Here is a 6,613-nt window from a genome sequence, read left to right as displayed (position 1 = left end):
AAATACACCAAGATATGAAAGAAGAGGGGGCAGCGCTAGTAGAAGAGTTGAAAGGTAAATGGGAGGAGGAGCTGGGGGAGGAGATTGAGGAAGGGCTATGGGCTGACGCCCTGGGTAGGGTTAATACCTCCTCCTCGTGTGCCAGGCTCAGTCTGATACAATTTAAGATGGTTCACAGAGTGCATTTGACGAGGGCGAGGCTGAGTCGGTTCTTTGGGGTAGAGGATAGATGTGAAAGATGTTCAGGGAGCCCGGCGAACCATGTCCATATGTTTATGGTCATGCCCGGCATTGGAGGGGTACTGGAGAGGAGTGGCGGGAGTAATATCCCAGGTGGTGAAAGTCTGGGTCAAGCCAAGCTGGGGGCTAGCAATATTTGGAGTAGTGGATGAGCTGGGAGTACAGGAGGCGAAAGAGGCATTCTGGCCTTTGCGTCCCTAGTAGCCCGGCGAAGGGTCTTGCTGTTGTGGAAGGAGGCAAAGCCCCCTAGCCTGGAGGCCTGGATAAACGACACGGCGGGGTTCATAAAATTGGAGAGGATTAAGTTTGCTTTGAGAGGGTCTGCGCAGGGGTTCTACAGGCAGTGGCAACCGTTCCTAGAATATCTCGCGGAGCGTTAGAGGAGGTTGGTCAGCAGCAGCAGCAACCCTGGGGGGTGGGGGGGGGGGGGGGGAAACGAGATTGTTTGAGGGGATGGACGAGCGGGAGATGGCATGGAGGGTGGGGAGAAATGGCACGGGCAGCCAAGAGCCAGTGTATAAAGCTATGTAAATATACCATCTTGCCATGTATATATCTTGCTCAGGGTGATTTTGCGTTATTTTGTTACCGGGGGGGGGGGGGGGGGGGGGGGGGGGGGGAATTGTGTTGTTAAAAACCTTTAATAAATTTTTTTTTTTTTTTTAATTTAAGTTTCTTTTAAATGTATTTTACTCTATTTTTGTTTAGGGCAGTGTCCCTTTAAGGAGAGGCCCCTTTTAATTTAAACTAAATTAACAAATTAACGGATAATTTGTTGAACATAAAATAATTCACTACCCTCAGAGAAGAAACACCCCCTAATTTCTGTCTTATATGAGCGACCCCCTACTCAGATTACACCTTCTGGTCCTAGAGTCTGCGACAAGAGGAATCATGCTCTCAGCATCTACTCTGTCCAACCCCCTGAGAATCCTGTATGTCTCAATAAGGTCACCCCTCATTCTTCCAAACTCCAATAAGTACAGACCCAATCTACACAACCTCTCATAAGAAATCCCTTCAGACCAGGATCAACCTAGTGAACCTTCTCTGGACTGCTTCAAATGCTATTGCATCTTTCCTCTGATAAGGGGACCAAAACTGTTCAGTTCCAAGAAGAGCATGAAACTGCAATCAGCAGAATCCCTGAGACAGAACATCTTTACCTACTGGGGGATTTCAAAGCAAGAGTGAGTGCAGACACTCTTTGGATATCATGGCTTGGGAAAGATAAACGAAAACAAACAGAGACTACTTGAGCCTTGCTGCCACCATGAATTGTGTAACTAATACCATCTTACAGAACATATCATGCAACAAGGTGTTCTGGACACATCCAAGATTACTATATTGGCACCAGCTGGATCTGATCATCACCAGACACGACTCTGAACAGCATTCTCAACACGCAAGCTACCACAATGCGGACTATGATACATATCTCTCCCTGGTGTGAACCAGGTTCGGATTCAACCCATGAGTTTTTACATTCAAAGCAGTAATGCCATCCTGATATCAGCGGCCATGTTGCCAATCCAGATAATAGTTCCTTGACCCAGATGAACGGGTGCTCTCTGGCATTCCCATACAGAGTGCAGAAGCAAAATGGAACATACTTAGGGATACTCTCAACATAAGGAAGGGATACTCTCAAGGTGCCTTGATGGAGAAAGAGTGAAAAAATTATAACTGGTTCAAGGCTAACATCACTCTGATGCAACCTAGCTTTGAAGCCAAGCAGTCTGCTCCATAAGTGCATATGGTTTTAGTTTAGGCAGGTACCATGATCGGCGCAGGCTTGGAAGGCCAAAGGGCCTGTTCCTGTGCTGTATTGTTCTTCGCTCTCATGGGATAATATATATTCAGGATCAGCATGTGGGGAGTCACCGGGCACAAGTGGGCTGCAGCCAGGACAGGTGGAAAGAAAGAGTCATGCATGTGCCAACTTCCCACAGGACCAGGGTACAGATGAGTTCTGTTACAGGAGATTTGAAAAAGTTATTTCACGGATATGGGCATCGCTGGCCAGGCCAGCATTTATTGCCAATCCATAATTGCCTTTGAGAAGATGATGGTGAGCTGCCTTCTTGGGCTGCAGTCCACGTGGTGTAGGAAGTTCCAGGATTTTGAGCCAGAAACAGTGAAGGAATGGTGTTATAATTCCAAGTAGCAGGGGGGTTTGTGGCTTCGAGGGGAACTTCCAACTGGTGATGTTCCCATACATCTGTTACCCTTGTCCTTTTAGGTGGCAGAAGTTGCAGGCTTGGAAGGTGCTGTCGAAGGAGCCTTGGTGAGTTCCTGCAGTGTATGTTTTTGATGGTACATACTGTGCGTCAGTGAGTTAATGTTGAAGGTGGTAATGGATGGACTCTGTAGCGATCTGGGATGGCCACTTTCAGTATATAAAATGGACACTCGCAGAGCCTATAGGGAAAAATGGACAATGCAAAGCAACAAGCAGGCACAGAGCCTGAATGTATATTTGGAAGGCAGTCTGCTGACGGGAACCAAAACTCTGGGTCGATTTACATATTGATGGCCCATCTCCGGGAAACAAAGAACGAGTGCTCAGGTAGCCGATACTGTCCCAGACAGTCCAGCGCCACTACCCTAACCAGAAGACACAAACAAAGCAAGGCCTACGGCCACTTAGGACACGCCCAGCCATCAAGGCACCTGCCCCTTTATTGGCTTAGATCGATGACAATGATCAAGAAGCTGCCCAATTAATTGGGACCAGGTTTAAGGCCCGCCTAAAAGCACGCAAAGCCCCTCCAAGTACAAGAAGGAACCCTTGCGAAAGGTTCACTCTCTTGGATTTGGCTCTCGAGCGGAAATACCCTTCCACCAGCACCACCAGAAGCAAGTAAGTTCAAGTTCAACGCTCGCTACCAGACGGACGACCTTAGCTGTACTCCTGTTACCTCTTCAAACCCAACAGGCCCAGATCCGAACAACGGCCATTGTTCCTCTGACCTAAGTGGGCACCCGAAGTTAAGTATCGGTGTTAGTGATAGATATAGTTTAGCCTGTAGTGTTATTGTGCATGAGTAGTTCATACTGTGTGTAAATAAAGTAGTATTGACTTTGAACTAACTAACTGGTGTATTGGCTCTTTGATCGATATTCGGGTTGAACCTTGTGGCGGTATCGAGAGATACCCGACGACTCTGAAAGCATACCCATAATTAGGATTAAGAAAGGCGACCTTATTAACCACCATATTTATAGCAAGTAAACAGAGCAACATTACCAATTAAACAGGCTGCTTTGTCCTCCACGGTGTTGACCTTATTAAGTGTTGTTGGAACTGCACTCATCCAAGCAAGTGGAGAGTATCCCATCACACTCCTGACTTGTGCCTTGTGGACGGTGCACTTGAATCAGTTGGTGCATGTAATATCCTGACAGACAGGAGATCACCAGGTAGATTAACAAATGAAATTAAAATAAGAAACTACATACATAAAAAGTGAGATAATAGCTACCATGTTGCAAGACTCCAAACTCCAACCTAACTGGAAAACCAACCCCAGGGTTCACGCACTCCAGCCCCATTGGCCAATCGGGACACATGACCCTCCAGGAACTCACCCCCTTAAAGTGGCACATTACCACATCCTCCCTCTTCAAGTTCCTGATTAGCGTTCTTCAAATAACAAAGAAACTATTCATGACAATATAAAACAATCACTCTCAACACAGTCTCTTAATTCGGTCAGGTGTGTGTATGTGCAGGTAGTTTCTTCAGTTTCCCCCGGAATATTACTGGATTCGTCCTCAGGGTAGCTTGTTGCAGCATTACTTTCATCCGTAGCCATATCAGTGGCAAGCCTACTAGGCTCAGGTTGTCCCACTAGTTTGGAGTGTGGTTCTCTTCTCAAGTGGTCCAGGTGTTTTTTTAAAAAACTTCTCCCTTGAACAAGTATCCCCTATAACACTGGACCTGTTTTGGCCAACATCATTTCCGGGATCCAATTTAGGCCAACACCAAAATTCTTTACGTAAACCAAATTGTCCACCTCAAATGTTCTTTCAGTTTTCTTTGAGTCGTGGTGTTTATTCTGTGCCTTCTGCTTAGCTTCAGCCCTCCCCCACCAAGCATTTGTGTGTTTCCGCAACATATCCAACGTGCATTGTATTTCAGTCCCTAACTGAGTCAGTCTCCGTGGTTTTGGTTGAGATGGATGTGCCTTTATTGGTTCAGACTTTATGTCTACATCATGACTAGTTAATGGAGTGCCCTCCAGTGTTTTCCCACAACTCGGTCTATACTTTTTCAATATCTTTATTACATCTTCTCTCTTTTTCTTCTGTTGATAGGTTTGCATCTTTGATTGTAGAACTCCCTCTGATATCTTCAAACAGTGCCTTGCTTTCGCTCTCTCCTTCAAAATCAAAGACAAGGTGCTTCCCTTCATCAGGTTTCTGACTCTCCAAATTAGAGAGGATCCCCTGAATGAGCTTCTTCTGTCTCTTTCTGCCTCTCGGGTAATGCAGTCAAGTCTTTTCCGATTGTTAATCCAAATTTCAAGGATCTTCTGCAGCCAAACTACACGCAGTATCGTCAATGGGGAGGGAAACATTTTGTTCATTTTTAACCAATAAACACTATTCAAACCCTCCAACTTTACATTTTCGCTTTCCCTTCACACAGCTACTCACTGACAAGTAAAACTGAGGGTTCAATCTTCGCAGAGTTGGTTGGCTGTATATGCACCATTCTTTGTTTTACAGCGTTTACCTCTTCAGCTGAGTCTTCGTAATAACAACCCTTATCTGCATTTAGTTATACAGACTTGCACAATTTGTGCTTTCCAGATTTGAACTGTTCTTCTTTCCTTTCAGAATCAGAGGCACGTTATTGGCTCCATGAACTTTCTAGTTTTCGTTCACAGATGCGGTGGCAGAATCACTCCATACACCTTCCTCTTAAACTTTTAAAAGGAATTAACTGATGATTATTTCATCACCTTTGGTATTTGCTTCCTTTACCCTGAGGCACTGTGGACCTTCAAAAGGATATAGGTTAATCAGCTGTTTGCTCGGTGTCACGTCATTGTCCTTGCTGTCGTCGTCCTGAATAGCTGATGCCATGCTATTATGTATATTGTCCTTCAAAATGGACATACCCTGGGTAGTATTTGCACTTGAAGTGTATGGCAATGGGTTTACTGCAAGAGACTGTTACAAATTACTTTAAGGAAAGTCCAAATAATTTTCTTCTTCCGACTTACTGTCTTCTCTCCTAGCTTTGGAAGAATTATTGGCCATTTGTTCACCATCAGTTAGAGACAGATCAATTCGGAAGCAGTTAATTATCATTACTTCATAACCAGAACATATATTGGATTCAGAACCCTCAACTGAATCTTCATCACTGTTATTACCATTAGATTCGGACTCTTCTTTCATCTGGTCACCTTCGATCTTGGAGTTCTCAGAATCTGGTTCTCTGCTAGATTTTATCTTTAACAAGTTTCTGTGAGGAATCATTCTTGTGGAGATAATTTCATCAGTATCAGCAGAATCAGATTCACTACCATTGTCATTTGATATGTGATCAACGCCTTTCAACATTTCTTTCTTTGAGTCAGTTAATGCCTAATGAGTTTTCCTAATTCCCACATGTCCTACCATTGATATCGCAGGTGCTATCTGCAGTATTTCCCTCGGACTCTCCAATCATGGGTGAAGCTACCACCTTCACTCCTGCCAAATCATTCTCCAAAAGTAAATCTACTCCATCCACTGGGAATTTCTTAACCACTCCGACAACTACTGGACCTGACACTAAATCGCACTCCAATTGTAATTTATACAACGGTTGGACAGGCTTGGGTTGTTTTCTCTGGAGCAGAGCAGAGCGGCCTGATTGAGGTGTACAAGATTATGAGGGGCATGAACAGGGTGGATAGGGAGCAGCGGTTCCCCTTAGTTAAAGGCTCAGTTATGAGCGGGCACAAGTTCAAGGTGAGGGGCAGGAGGCTTAGAGGGGATTTGAGGAAAAGTATTTTTATCCAGAGGGTGGTGACAGTCTGCAATGCACTGCCTGGGAGGGTGGTCGAGGCGGGTTGCCTCACATCCTTTAAAAAGTACCTGCATGAGCACTTGGCCCATCATAACATTCAAGGCTATGGGCCAAGTGCTCATGCAGGTACTCCCAACAGCAAGTGTGAGATAGAGGTACAAATATGTAAACAAATTATGGAAAGATGTAGGAGCAACAGGGTGGTGGTGATAGGAGATTTTAATTTTCTCAACAGTGACTGGGATACACTTGGTGTCAGAGGTCGAGATGGAGCAGAATTTGCAAGGAGCATCCAGGAGGGTTTTCTAGAGCAGTATGTAAATAGCCCAACTCGGGAAGGGC

The 6,613-nt window shown here is 45.1% G+C and overlaps 1 pseudogene; it reads right to left on the bottom strand.

Moving 5' to 3' along the window:
* Positions 1–4,509: 4,509 nt before the first annotated feature.
* Positions 4,510–5,880, bottom strand: LOC140427386 (uncharacterized; annotated as a pseudogene).
* Between the last annotated feature and the right edge of the window lie 733 nt (positions 5,881–6,613).

Source organism: Scyliorhinus torazame, chromosome 7, assembly GCF_047496885.1.
Source record: "Scyliorhinus torazame isolate Kashiwa2021f chromosome 7, sScyTor2.1, whole genome shotgun sequence".
Lineage (NCBI taxonomy): Eukaryota > Metazoa > Chordata > Chondrichthyes > Carcharhiniformes > Scyliorhinidae > Scyliorhinus > Scyliorhinus torazame.
This window is presented reverse-complemented; position numbering and strand designations above follow the sequence as displayed.